Raw genomic sequence first — 14,996 nt, forward strand, 5'->3', positions numbered from 1 at the left:
AGCTGAAATTCCTAGGTGTGTTAGCGTTTCTGGGTTTCCAACTTCTCTTCCTATTTTACATGTTAATTGTAAAGGGCAAACCTTATCCTATATTTAAAAATTTAAGTCATCCAAAGGAGAAAAAAAAAAGGTTAGATTTACAATTGAATGGGAATGCAATTTTATTATTTATTTATAGTTTTTCTTATGGATCTATATTCTATTGTAGAAATGAGTTTCCTCTATCTATCTTTCTCTTTCTCTCTTGTTTTTTTTCACAGATCAAAATCAGTCTGTATTCCAAAATCAGAGAGACCAAAATTTCTGAACAGAAAAAAAAAAAAAAAAAAAAACTTCTGCACCTAATGTGTATGTCATGGTTCATCTCACAATTTCTTTCCCTGTTCCAGCAAAATTTCCTTGTCTCTCTTCTTGTTCTGAAGTGTGTTTTTTCTAGGTAAAGGACTTGTTAGGTGATGTTTTAATCATTGCCATTTAATTTAGTTCACAGATATCCTAATCCAAAGAAGTAGCTAATGCCACATCCCCAAGAAGATTAGGGTCTAAAGGAAAAGTCAGAAAACAGAAGAATGCATTAGAAAGATAGTGAGTTAGAGGAAGCTCATTCTATCAAAAAAGATGTTTTTCCCATAAAAGAAAAGTCATCCCAGAGAATGGCACATATCAAAAGTTCTGAGGTTGAGCAACTTGTTGTTCTGATAACCCCAGTAGTATTCATACTTTTCCACTAAAGTTTGAAAATGTTTTTTGTCCATTTCTGGAGCCTGTTATGAATCATTTTATAGATCAGAGAAGAAAAGGCAAACTATTAGTAATTTGTCAAATATATTAGAAACTATAGAAATTCCCATAGTGTGCATCAGTCTAAAGATTCCAAGAAATTACTTCTCCAAAGTAACTGTGGACAAGAGAATGTTTGCCTTCCTAAATCACCGAGAATCAACTTTATTGAATCAGTTGAAGCAGCTCTTCATTTTTTCTTGTTGATCAGAATTTCATTAAACTGTTCTTTAATGCCTCATGACTTTGTTTGCTCTGGATTTACATTACTCAACCATATCCCCTAAGCTTAATTAAGTTTGTTTGTTCATGCTTTGAGCACTTTTCTCTGTTCTGCAGCAAAAATAGGTAAAAATCAAGGGACACTCATTCATCTGTGAAGCTGTCAGTCCATCTTAACTTGAATATTGATTTTGGGGGAGGTTGTGACATTCCCTAGGTGAGCATGTCAAATTTGTTGACAGAGAGTTCTCTACTTAATTGAATATGATGTCTACATGAGAAGTGATGTAGTATTTCAGTGATGTATAAGTTTTTTTCTCCCACTGTGTGTGCCGTACAGGGTAATGATATTCCATTGTGTGCTGACCAAACTCCTTGTGCCTTGTCTTATTACTTCAGTATTTTTTCTCTTAAAGAGCAGGGAGCAATACAGTTATTCATCCAAGAGATGATTATGCATTAAAATAACTTGAAGCATGAAATATCAGATGGGGATAGTCATAAGTGATTTGCCACATGAGTAATAATTTTAATTTGGTCGCTAAACTTGAAGTGTAGTTTTACTCATCTGTAATATGGGAGTAATGATCGCCATTCCTGTCATTAACTACTTCTCAGCAGTGTTGTAAAGATTAATTTATGTTCTTAAATGGCTTTTCAAATGAAATGTGCAGTGTAAATGTTAGTTTCTAAAGCATACCTCTTCCTGACCAGAGCAGGCTTTGTCTTAGATTAACATTTAAAATGCTGTATAAGGAATTAATTTTTGCTTTGGACAATAACAAAAAAATATTTTTAGTCAGTTTTTAGGGAAACTGAAATACAGTTCTCAAAACTTTAATAAAAGTAAAGCAAAAAGGTTATCTACATTAATTTAACCAATATATTACTTAAATAATCACTGTCATTTATAGGTTTCTGATGGAAAAAAATAATCACAGGCTTTCAACCTAACAAATTATATTGTATTCCACCAATAACTTATACAAATTAGCCCAACATCACTTCATGTCTGATAACGTATGCAAAAATATTCCAGCATAACATTTTGTAGTATAATTTCTTGGGTTTTCATTTGCTTCAGATATACATTTAAATGATTGGTCACTAAGGTCTACAGCTCTTTTATATCTGCCAAAATTATAATGTACAGATTCTCATAAATATGAGTAAAAACAGGAGCAATAACTCTGCCCTGTATTGGAAACTCTATTTAAGCATTAACATTGCTGTGCTGCTAAGTAACAGGATGTTAAGAAGCTGTAACGCCCAAACTGTCTGCTCTCCAGCTCCTTCTATGAGTGAAAGAATGTCAGTTAGGTTTTCTGCCCTCTGCTAGTTTTGCTTCTGTGAAAATATGCTCTTCTGACTTTTCCCCTACCTCTGTCTGCTCATTCTTTTTCAACCTTTTTTTTTCCCCTAGATTCTGCTCCAAACAGAAAGAATTTTAAGTTCTTTAAATGGGCATTTGAAGCACATCCTTCACATCACCCAAGAACTGGCTCAACATTTCTACCTACATGACACATGCACATCTCAGACTCAACTCCAGAACAAGTGAACTTCAGCTTTTTCTGCCACCTCCTATATTTGTCCCTGCTCTATCCTAGCGAATGACAACACAATCCAGTTTGCTTGTCACACCAACATTCTTACCAAGGACCTACCAAGATGTCTTTGGAACTTTCTAACCATTAATTTCTTGGACAAAATTTTATTGTATGCACACTCTAAACCAAGCAGCATGTGAGGCACAAGGCAGACGAGACACAGTCCTGCTCTCAGTAGCTCACAGGCTAGTGGGAGAGAAATAGTGTAAAGAAATACATGGGATAACGGCTCATCTTGAGAAAGACCCCAATGGACTGTGACAACATTATACACTCTTTCATCTGGGAAGGCTTTCCTGAGTAATAAAAGTTGTATTTAAATCTGAAGATTGGGGAAAGAGCAAGAAGGGAAAAGAAAAAAAGAGGTGAAGAGGAGAAATTGTTGAATATGGAGGGCATTTCAGAGGAAAGTGCATGTCCCTTCCCTTCCCCACGTCTAATCAGACCCCAGATTGCAGACTTCCAAGCCAATTCCCTCTTAAGTATCACAGGTGCCCATCATTCTGTGTCCAATGCCACATCTTTTACTTTCTGCTCTCATTCTATCACTACTCTTATTGGAAGCCATGATTATATATTCTCAGTATCTCTTTATACCCCTTTCCAAAATTCCTCAAATCTAACCAAAAGAAATGCAATAAAAATTGAGCCCTCATAAACTCTTAACTCCCTTTTTCTCTATTGCTTTCTATAAGATTTGTTTCTTCTGCCCTAAATTATTTTCCCTTTTAGAGGGGAAATTCTGATAGCCTCTCAATCTTTAATCTTAGCCAGGTTTGTTTGCTTGTTTGCTTTTACTGTCAGAGATGTACTGAATTTCTCATGGGAATAATTGAGTAGAAAGAGAGAAAAGAAATTTCAAATAATTTCATATATTTTCTTCCTCTAAGTGGAGAGGATATAGTTTTATATATAGTTTAGTTTCATACTTTTCCTATCTGTCACAAAAGTTGGTAAATTATTAATCCTAATGTAGAAATAACTTTGCCAGTTTTATTTGTGATGAATTAAGAAAATAATCTTTACTATAGCAAAATATTTTAACCTTCATTTGAACATAGCATTGGTAGGGTATCCCTCAGGAGAAAATCTAACCCCCATGAATGAATTAACTCTAAGTAGACAGGGTTTGGCATTGTAAATATGATCCTATTCTAACCTAATCTACATTCTCCATTTACTAAATTTTATAGTCTATAATAGTTATACATGTTTACTTAGTTTTCAATAATCTGGTAAGATAACTTTTGATATTTTTATTTTATAAGAGAAAATTAAGAGTAGCTATGTCTCAACACTGACTTTGTCAGTCATACCAATTGGTATTGAACCGGTTAACCAGCTCCGGCTATTTATTTATCCTTAAAATATAAAGGTGTTAGCACATCCTGTCCTTGGGGTTTAAACCTCAAGCAGCCCCACTCCAAACATTCTTCCACTTACCATCAGATTGTCTCATCCATTTACCTCTGTTCAATAACCTGTAATATTCCCACTTCTCTCCATATCTAGTTAAATTCCAAACTGATCATTATAATAACTGAATCAGAGACAACTAAAAGTTTCCTAAATTTTATTCTCCATTTCTATAGTATTAAATGTATAGCTGAAAAGCAGTGATCTGTTTAGGAACTATCTTCTCTAGGCACACTTGAAGGAGGTAGGTCAAATGACCAGTCTTTCCCAACAGAATATGAAATAGATATGGTGTGCGCTAAGCCAAAGTGCTTTTAAAAATTGAACTTCCTATTCTAGGCTTTCCCTTTCTTCTAGTTCGAAGTAAAAAAGAAAAAGAAAAAAAAAGAAATTCAAAGTCCATGAATCTTCTAATGAGGGAAAAACATTTATCAGCCTAATATGTGTGTGAGAAATAAATTTATTTTGTGTTCAACCATTACATTGAGAGATCATTTGTACAGCTGTTTAGACTACCTAAAAATATTTCAACTCCTTAGCCATCTCTTCTTCAATTATATTGATTTGTATGAATCAGTCAAATTCTCTGATTCCTTGCAGGAATGAAGCACTTGAGCATGAGCAGATCTCAAGGAAAAAGGAAAAAAGAAAAAAGAGAAAAGAAACACAATTTTACCTGGTCTCTCTTTACATTTGTGAAATAAAATACTGAATGAGTTTTCAGTCTCAGCACTGGTTCAAAACACGACTATATCCCTCTGATCAGTGCATTCTTCCACTCATGGAGGTAACTGTTCCATACCTTCTGTTTTCTCAGCTTCCAGCACCCCTTCTTTCTTTCTTTCTTTCACCTGATGATCTCAGTTTCTTAATTCACTGAGAAAATCAAGCAATCAGTCAAGAGCTGTCAAATCTTCCAACCACAAAATCCATCAGTCTAATTGCAACTGTGCCTGATTTTTCTCCCTCCACTCCTCAGTAGAATGTGTTTTCTTCTACTAAAACTATCTCACCAACTCATCTGTTACTTCTCCTATTGGAGGTCATTCATCCCTCCTACCTAATCTATTATTCATATATATACATATATATGAATATGTATGAATATGTACACACATAGATATTCATATATACACAATATATGTGCATATACATCTATCTGTGTCTACACATAGAATATAATATACATAATATATGTGTATAAACACATATATAATAAATATGTTATTTAAATAATATATATACATATATTTATATAAAATATAAACATATCTTTGTATTTACTTACTAAATATATGTTTGCACATATTTTTTACACTTTAAAAATGAAACTTTTATCCATAATTTCATTTAAATACCTCTCCAATTTTCTGTTTCCTTTTGGTAAAACCCTCCCATTCCCAGTATTCCCATTCTTTCCTGAATCCATAACAATTAATATATTTATCTCCAACTCCTATGACACATTGACCAAACCCAGTGGCCAATTTTTAATACAATTGTGCTTTAATCTATTGTTGATATTTAACCACCCTAATGTTCTTGAAATTGTTTTGTCACTTGATTTTACTCCTTTATTGTTTTTCTGTATCTCATTCTGCCCATTCTTATTTTCCTGTTCTGTATCTCCATTGTCCTGCAATTTGAATATTACAGTGTCTCAGGGATTTGTCTTTACATATCTTCTCTATCTACACTAAATTCTTAGGAGATTATATCTAGTACCATGATTTAATCAGCCATTCTATGCTGAAAAGCACTTAAATATGTGTCTGTAAGATCTATCTCTTGGATGCCCGACTCATTTATGCAGCTGCATTTAAAATTTTTCTCTTTAATATGTAATATTAAAGACTATTAATCTCAAAATTAGTCTATGTACAATATATAGCCTATATACAATATAATTCAATCTTTGCTACATGCAAACTTTTTCTCCATCAGCCTAAGTCCATTTCAGTACATAACAACTTCATGTGTTTTATTGTCTATGCAAAAATGTTCTGTTTTTGTTATACCCTGTCTCCACATCAGCAAATTATTAGCTTTATCTTAAAATAAATGCAGATACAGAATCAGTTTTACTACCTCAATTGCTACTTTCCTGGATGAGCAAACACTACTGCTTCTCTGGGTTGTTGAATTGACTCCCTAGCAAATCTTCCCAAATATCTTTCCTGGCCTCCTCTAGTCCACTAATTACACGGTCAAAGCAAAGACCTGATCATCGTCTTTCCTGGCTTTAACTCACCGTGGCTTCCCCTCATACTCAGAGTGAAAGCCTAATTCCTTAAAGTTTTATGTACTCTAGACCTCATTGGTGGGCTATCTCAGTTCTCCTAAAAATTTGGTCTCCTGGTGTTCCCTACGTTCTTCCAACATGCTGAAGCATGCCGCCATATCTAGAATTTTATGATTACTGTGTTTTTTCTCCTATATATCTTTCCTACTACAATGATGCAACTTGGTCTTCAATTTCCTACAAATATTGAGAAAGAGCTTCTTAAATTTGCTTTTCCTGGCAATGCAAAAAAGGAGAGCCCTATACCATTTGTTTTCTCTGTTCTTCTTTATTTTTTTAAGTAATACTAGTGCCCTAACACTTATTTTTTCATTTGTGTTCTCTCAAAACTACTTCATAAGCCTCATGACAGGAAAAACATTGTATACTTTCATATTTTAAATCTTTAGAACAATATCTTATGTAGAGAAAAAATACTATCTACTGAATGAATTAACAATTCTTGAAAACCGATCAGAAGAGTAGTATTAACTATAAGTGAGGAGTATTGACTTTATCAAGGGAGTTTTGTCAAAATTCATTCAAACTGTCATTTTTCAATAACTACATTTAAATATGATATCAGATCCTTTGGGTGGGATAAAATTCTGACACAGCTCCCTTGATGATTCTGATATGAACATCTCTCCCCCAGATTTGTGAAACTCTTGAGCTCCCACTAGCTCCAAATGGCACAATTGCCTTCACAGAGCTTCACAGTCACCAAAGATCTATTTTTTACATCAATTAGCACGACAGGATGAGTAATGAGACTGCAGTTAGTGTGAAAGTTCAGAGTAAACACTTAATGCATTTTATAACTCCTCTGGGAGGATATAGGTAGATGATGGATAGACTCCAAATGCTTGACAAACTACTCGGTAGCAAACTACTGAAAAGAGAGTGGCCAAAATAAATCCTGAGCATCTAAGAAGCCCCAATATCAACCCAGAAAGGAGGCTTGAGAAAGTGCATACAGTCATACTTACCAGAGCAGCTGGAATTTTATGTAAGAAATTTAAGAGGACAATAAGTGTAAATTTATTTTCATTTTTCAATTAATTTCTAATATAAAGCTCCATTTCATTATTTATCAGAAGTTACTCTTACTCTTTTTGATGTTCCACATCCTGTTCATTGAAGCCAATTCTGAAATCCAGGATCTTTATATAATGGCAAGGTATATGTGACAGTCAATTTGGGCTTCTATAATGAAATATCTGAGGCAAGCTAACTTCATAAAGAATGGAAGTTTATTGAGTTCACAGTTCTAAAGGTTCAAAGGCATGACAGTCACATTGGCTCAGTTCTTGTGAGGGCCTCATGGCTGATGTAACCACGGTTGCAGGATCACATCCACTTAACCTCTTCTAAGGATAGTTACCCCAGAGGCCAAAGGATCTCCCACTAGACCCCACATCATAAAGGTCCCTTCACCTCTCACATCAGTACACTGGGGAACAATCCTCCAACACATAAGTTTTGGGGTAAAAAATCACACCAAACCAGAATGCAAGTTATTGAATTGTATTGGAATTAAACTATTAATTGATTCATTACTTTTATTCAATGGAATGTCAGGTATCCACCAAAAGTTACATCTTCCTGTGTGGCCACATCTCAGCTTTCTCTCAATGGCAACTTTTTAGGTTTTTGCACCTCTTTAATCAATCTGGTAAGCAGGTAACATTTTTCTGCTTTAGTAAAACTTTGTGTCATCTGTGTTCCTTCCACACTTCCTCTTCCTTGCTATTAAATAAATGGAGTTCATTTGCCATGTACAGCAATCTACCCAGACACACTTGTGTTCTAAAACATTCATGTCATTTGTTTTAGTCCATTTTCTGCCAATACAGCAGACTACCAGAGACAGGGTAAATTGTAAACAATAGAAGTTTATTCAGCTCACAGTTTTGGAGGACGGGAAGTCCAAGTTGGAAAGGCCACATCTGACGAAGGTCTTCATGCTGTGTCACAACCTGATAGAAGGGCAAATGAACATACATGTGTGAGGAGGAGCAAGAGCACATATACAAAAGAGATCACTTTTATACAATCCACTCCTCCAACACATAAACCACTCTCAGTAGTGGCTCCACCCTCCCTCTCAATACCTTCAGAGTGGGATTCAATTTCAACATGAATGTTGAAGGGAACATTCAAACTGCAGCACCTGTATTATGTGCATAACACCTGTTACTGCTTCTGCACTCTTCCCAGAGCCTTGTCTCTTAGGTATAGCCAAAAATCCTATATTCAACTCCTCTCTGATCTCACATCCCATGAAATCCTATGGAATTCATGAATTCATGAGTCTTACTGACTCCAAAATCAGAACCTTAACAAATTTCAGGACAGAAAGATTTGCTCTAGAGTTATCACGATTATCATGCTTTTCCCAAAACACATTGTCTCCAGAGTACTTTTAGTTGCTCACTACTGTTTTGCTCTCTTTTCTTAAAAAATCTATGAATTGCTTCTTTCAGGCAATAAGCCCTATTCTAAAATTGTCAAGGAGAACTGATTGGGGAAGGAGAGAAGAGGTAAAAGAAAACTAAAAATAGCAAAGAATGCAAATAAAATTCCCCCAGAAATACATTATTTCATCATAAAGAGGAGTTGTGGAAGACATAATAACTGGCTTTAGTTCCCTCACATCTCCCTAAATACCACCATATATAACCAGTACTTCCTTTGCCATGCCCTCACACCTGGGTAGGACTCTCTATGGTACCTTAAGGTTGAATTTAGAAATAAACACCATATTAATGGCTTTAGTGTGAAAATGAGTCCCGACAACTTTCTTTCCTTCAGGAAAGAAATGAATAATATGTATAATAAGAGGGCCATATGGGAAGGATTTAATGTAATATATTATGGACAAGTAGGAAGTAGGCCTAGTAGGAGATATTTTGGCACAGACTAGCCTTATGCTGCTGAAGATAATAGTGTCCATACCTAAAGGTTTATCAGACTGTGTCCAGCAACGTGAACACAGTGAATAGGCCTTTTTTAGTCAGCATCAGAATAACAATGTCATCACAAAATGTTCTCCAAATCTTAATGACTTAGCATTTCCAAGCTGCTTTTTATTTTGTCAGTAGTCACTCAGCCACCGAGACCAAGCCAACTATATCTTGGATGTCACCATCTTCAGTACTCTTACTACAGTGTTGCCAACTAGGATTTTAACTGTACCACATCTGGAAATGGCTCTCACTGAATAATATCTGCAAATGGCAGACTTCACTTCCACCCTTGTGCCAGTGGATAGAATCACTTATTTGTCACACTTAGATTAAGGGACAAAAGCATACAGCCTTCTTATGATGAAATTCTTTGATGAGTTCATACCATAATCTCTGTCCAGAACTTTCATGACCAACTCTTTGTAAGTCAGAAAGTGAGGATAGATCCTTTAATAAAAATAGGCTCCCCTGGTAGCTGCTATAACATCAAACTAAAGGCAAGTTTGCCAGTGATGGAGCATTAAAATGAATGATGGACAGTCATCTGCCTTGCCTGTCATATCCACCCTTGTTGCTAATAGCAACATCATGGAATAGGAAAGTATCATGAACATCAGTATGTCAATAACTATTAAGTGTCAAAGGGACAGAAACCAAATAAAAATAAAATATTCTGAAAAATAACTTAGGTTTAAATTCTAGGCTGTCTAACAAACTTGTCAGGGTCATTTCTTCAATTCCTGTCTAGATATTCTTACCTATGAGATGTTCTCCCACCTTTTATGAACCCCCCCATTCCCTATCACCACAACCAGTACACACAACTACACAGTCACACACATATGCACACAAAGACAATGGCAAAAGAAGTCAAGGCCTGTGAGAAATTGAAAGTGTAGACAAAATTTTGAAAAAGAAATGAAGGGAAAAATAAGAGGCCTGACTGATCTCCAGTATTAGTGAATATCAGTAAAAGGTTTAAGACACAAAACGAGGGCGTGTGGGATTTCAACAAACTCAGATGGAACGGAAAAATAGTAGAGTACAAGAAAATCCAAGAGATGATTGTTCTAATTTTCATACATGGATTTAAATTTAGCTTTTAAATTTTTTCTTACTTTAATAGTTTTGACATTTAAAAAAAAATAAAGAACTTTTACAAACTATTTCCTGTTGCATTTAAGGCACCCTGTGTGTTCAGTGAATGTCACAATGCCATTAAGTCCCCTTCACAGACATGCAATTTTATCCTGTTACCATATGCTCTTAATGCACTGAGCACTTCAAGAGAAAATAAGGTAGAGCCTGGGGACCTGGTAAGGAATGTTCAAATCCTTACAGTTGGGCTTAAACATGAATATGGTGTCATTAAGAAAATGACTTTCAATTAGTATACTATTTACCCTCTTTTATTTTGTTTTTACAAGACCCATCTCTCAAAAAATTTCCATCTATAAAATACATTCATTTAGTTAGAAATGTTTTTAAAAATTAATACCTGAAAATGCATTTTATCATATTGCTTTCATTATATGACATAACCAAGTGTGTTGCTAGGCAACTGGCTATGGCTTTTGGAAAACTGCATACTTTATAATAGATTACTTTAGAGGCATTTTTTCAAAACAAATAGAATAGAGTTATCTAAAAGCATCTTCTGAAATTCTATATAGAAAATGAAGGTTTTTTGTTTTTTTTTTTTAATTCAACATCTCCAAAAGTGAGAAAGAGCTACTCCTCTCATACTGGTGCTACAAGACAGAACAAACAGACCTTCAATCTGCCTCCAAACATCCAAACTGCTAATGAAAATATTCATTGTAAATTATTTATTATATTCAGTTTTCACTTAAATTCCTTTTTGATGAAGAAAAATATAATTATTTGTATCAATTTAATTTTTTTAAATTGAAAGTAATTTTTAAGTGAATTACTACTGCCCTGGATTTGTGTACTTGTTTTCTAACTGCTCACTTACATACAAAAATGATTTTCAAACAAGAAATAATTTTTAATGACAAGTACCAGTCAGTTACAATTTAATTGAACATGGAGGAGATTATCTCACTGGGTAGAAGTTTAGAATATAAAGCATCTAAAGTTTATTCCAAGCTTAAGTTTCTGTGACTCTGTAAAATATTGTATTTTCCTTAAAAAGATTTCCTTAAAATGATAAAATTATATATTATAATTTATGTGTATATAAGAAAAATTATGAGAAATATAGAAATGAAAAATTATTCACTATAGAAATTATGTAATTTTAATATTTTAGGATAAATCTTTAAGCTTTTTCTTCTAGATGCATAATTTCAGATGTATTATTTTAAATTGAAGTTTTTTTTGCTTTTCTATTTATCATAGTCTATGATATATTTAATCATGTACATAATTTTATGGCTTCCTTATTTTGTTAATATTAAATTATAAGCACTTTGTCATGAATATAACTTTTTTGAGACATATTACTATATAATTGAGTGGCAGCCCACCATATGGCTATATCATAATTTATTTATTCTACTACAACTAACTTTTTCACCAATTTTTCATTATTATAATAAAGATATAGTGAATGTCCTTATTCATAAATCATGATCCATATCTCTTCAATTTCCTTAGGGAAGGTGCCCAGAAGTGAATTTACTAACTTAAAAGTCCACATTATTTTAAGGTTAAACCCACATCTTTCCAAGTTATTCTTCAAAAAGCAAAAAAAACAGAATTTACGTTCTTAAAAAATGCCCAACAACAATAGATAGGAAGGCATACTGAACCCTCAAGGGCATTAAATATCATTGAATTAAATGTTTTTTTTCAGTTTAGGGAAAGAAGTAAATTGCATTTTGTGGTTTCAGTGAAACTGATATAATTTTTCTTATATTTATTTTTATTTCTTTTTTGGTGAATTTGCATCCTTATTGTTCACCTAAAATATTCATTCTTTTCTAGTGAACTTTGTGTTTAGTCTACATTTATTGGAGTGACACCCTTCAGAGAACTAAAGTCAATCTAAATTTTTTTTTCATTTTAATGATATATAGTTTTAAGAAGTTAAAATAGTCTAGTCCAAGCTTTTACATTTTATAGCAAGAACAGCTATCGATTGGAAGCTATGCAGCCAAGAGTTACATTCGAAAGCTGTCCTTCCTTTCAACTGCAGTCTCCTTGTTATTTCTCCTAATGGAGACACTCCTGTTTCCCAGTCCCCCAGGTATATGCCAGCTATGATGATGCTCTCAGGGGTAGCGGAGCCATAATACAGAAAGTGCTCCAAGTGAAAGAGTGCTCATCAGCAACAAGCAGCACCCTCTTTGCATTGTAGTTTGCATGAGAAAATAAGCTCCTGAAGTAGGAGTCCTCACAGATTTGGGGCCCTATTTGTTATAGTAGCTTTGTCTATTAAATGAACTCACTGCTGATCTTTGTTCCCTGAACCACATTCATCCCTCTTCTGTTCTCTGCAAAGGGAAATCCCAATGTTCAGTTAGAATGGGGGCAAAGCCAAATTAGAGTACCCACAGTCGACAGCCAACCTTTCAGATCACAGGGCATCCTCTAAAGGGGAAAGGCACCCTGATTCCTTATATTAATTCCCTGAGGCAAAAAGATTGACCATTGTGACCACAAAGCACAAATTTCCTACTTCATTTCATATGGGCTCAATGGCAAAGCACATTTGTCATTGTGTTGGAGGTGGGGTAATGGTTTGCTGATTTCATCCAAGCCTTAAAAGGTGGTCTCTCTTCTCTCAGTAAAATTCCAAACAGTAAGAAGAAAACTATGAGAGAATTTTCATAGATTTTTTTTGAACACAAACTATATGTTCTTGATCTTATTATAATATTCAATTTCCTGGGAAATTTTAAGCATGATAAACAAAAGTCAGAGTTTTCTTCCGATACTCCTATCAAATGCCCAAAGAAAAGGTATGGAAGAAATGTGAGTAATTAATAAGACGAAGACCTTCAGTTCTATTAAGACAGTTTTGCTTGTTTGTCTCCCAGAAAAATTGGAATCTGTATAAATCTATGTTTAAATGTTTACATGCCAGCTGCACAGAAATATATTTGGCTTAGTTTTTATTTATTGCCATTTAGTTAATTATATTTTACTTATAAAACACCTTGCTCCATCGTCAAGAATACAAATAACAACAAATGCTGGCAAGGATGTGGAAGAAAAGGAACTCCTATTTGTGGCTGGTGGGAAGGTGAATCAGCACATATGTTAAGCTTTTCTGGTACTTTTGATTCTAAAGCCCACATCAAAATTCTGTTTCCTAAGATCTGAGATAAGTCGTAAAGATGCATATGTTTAAGAACACCCCCAGATGATCTTTTTTCTTTTTCATGTTAAAAATTCAAATTTTATTTTGTTTAACTTTTTAAAAATTTCTTACATACATGACAATGGTGGAATGCATTACAATCATAATTATCCATTCATAACATTATGCCTATAGTCTCAGACACAAATGCTTACTTTTTAAAAAAATCAGTATCAATATTTTGGGAGGCATTACCAATTAGTTCAATATGGAGATTCCTCAAAAAACTAGGAATACAACTACCATTTGATTCAGTTATACTACTCCACGGTATATATCCAAAAGATTTAAAATCAGCATAGTACAGTGACACAGCCACATCAATGTTTAGAGCAGCCAAATTCACAATAGTCAAGCTATGGAACCAACCAGGTATCCTTCCAAAGATGAATGGATAAAGAAAATGTGGTATACATACACAATGGAATATTATTCTGCCATAAAAAAAGAAATGCTTTAGGACTTTTGCCAATAAATATGGGGACATGGAGAATATCATGCTAAGTGAAATAAGCCAGTTCCAAAAAGCCAAAGGTCAAATGTTTTCTCTGATATGTGGAAGCTAATCCAAAACAAAGTGGGAAGGGGAATTTTTTTTTAAAAAAAAGAAAAAGAATAGAAGAAAGATTAGTGGAGTAGACAAAGGGGAATGAAGGGAAAGGAGGAAAGATGGGATAGGTAAAGACATTGGAATGAATCTAGCATTTCTATACATATATAAATATACCACAGTGAATCTCACCATCATGTACATCCACTAGACACTAATTTTAAAAAATAGTTATAAGGAAATAGCAGAAAGAACAGTAAAGTAGAGGGAAGAGAAAAGAAGTTGGGAGAAAGGGAGGGGAAAGGGAAATCCTGGGGACTGAATTAGAAAAAATTATATTCCATGTTTTTATAATTATGTCAGAATAAACTCTGCTGTCATGTATAACTAAAAAAATTTAAAAACATCAGTATCAGGCTGGGGATGTAGTTCAGTGGTAGAGCAGTTGCCTAGCATGTGTGAGGTCCTGGGTTTGCTCTACAGTACTGCAAAAGTAAATTAATTAATTAAAAAGTCAATATTAAAGTAATTAATGATAAATTAGTAACTTATATTATTCATTAAAAAATTGCCACACTACTACTGTGTTCTGACATTTTTGTTGAAATAATTTAATCATATTACAAGTTAAAAATTTTCCTTCAAATCTTCTCTTATAGAGATCTACTTACAAAAATCTCTTGAAAATTTTATTTTGATACATGTTTCTATTAGCTGGATATATCTTCAAGTATTTTTTTTTCAACATGAACACTTAGGTAATATGATTATTATGTTCTTGAATTCCAGAGGAATATTTTTCCTCTGCCCTTGAAAATATATGACTTTTCTGGGTATA

The sequence above is a fragment of the Spermophilus citellus genome (genome assembly GCF_964194105.1).
Source record: "Spermophilus citellus genome assembly, chromosome: 8".
NCBI lineage: Eukaryota > Metazoa > Chordata > Mammalia > Rodentia > Sciuridae > Spermophilus > Spermophilus citellus.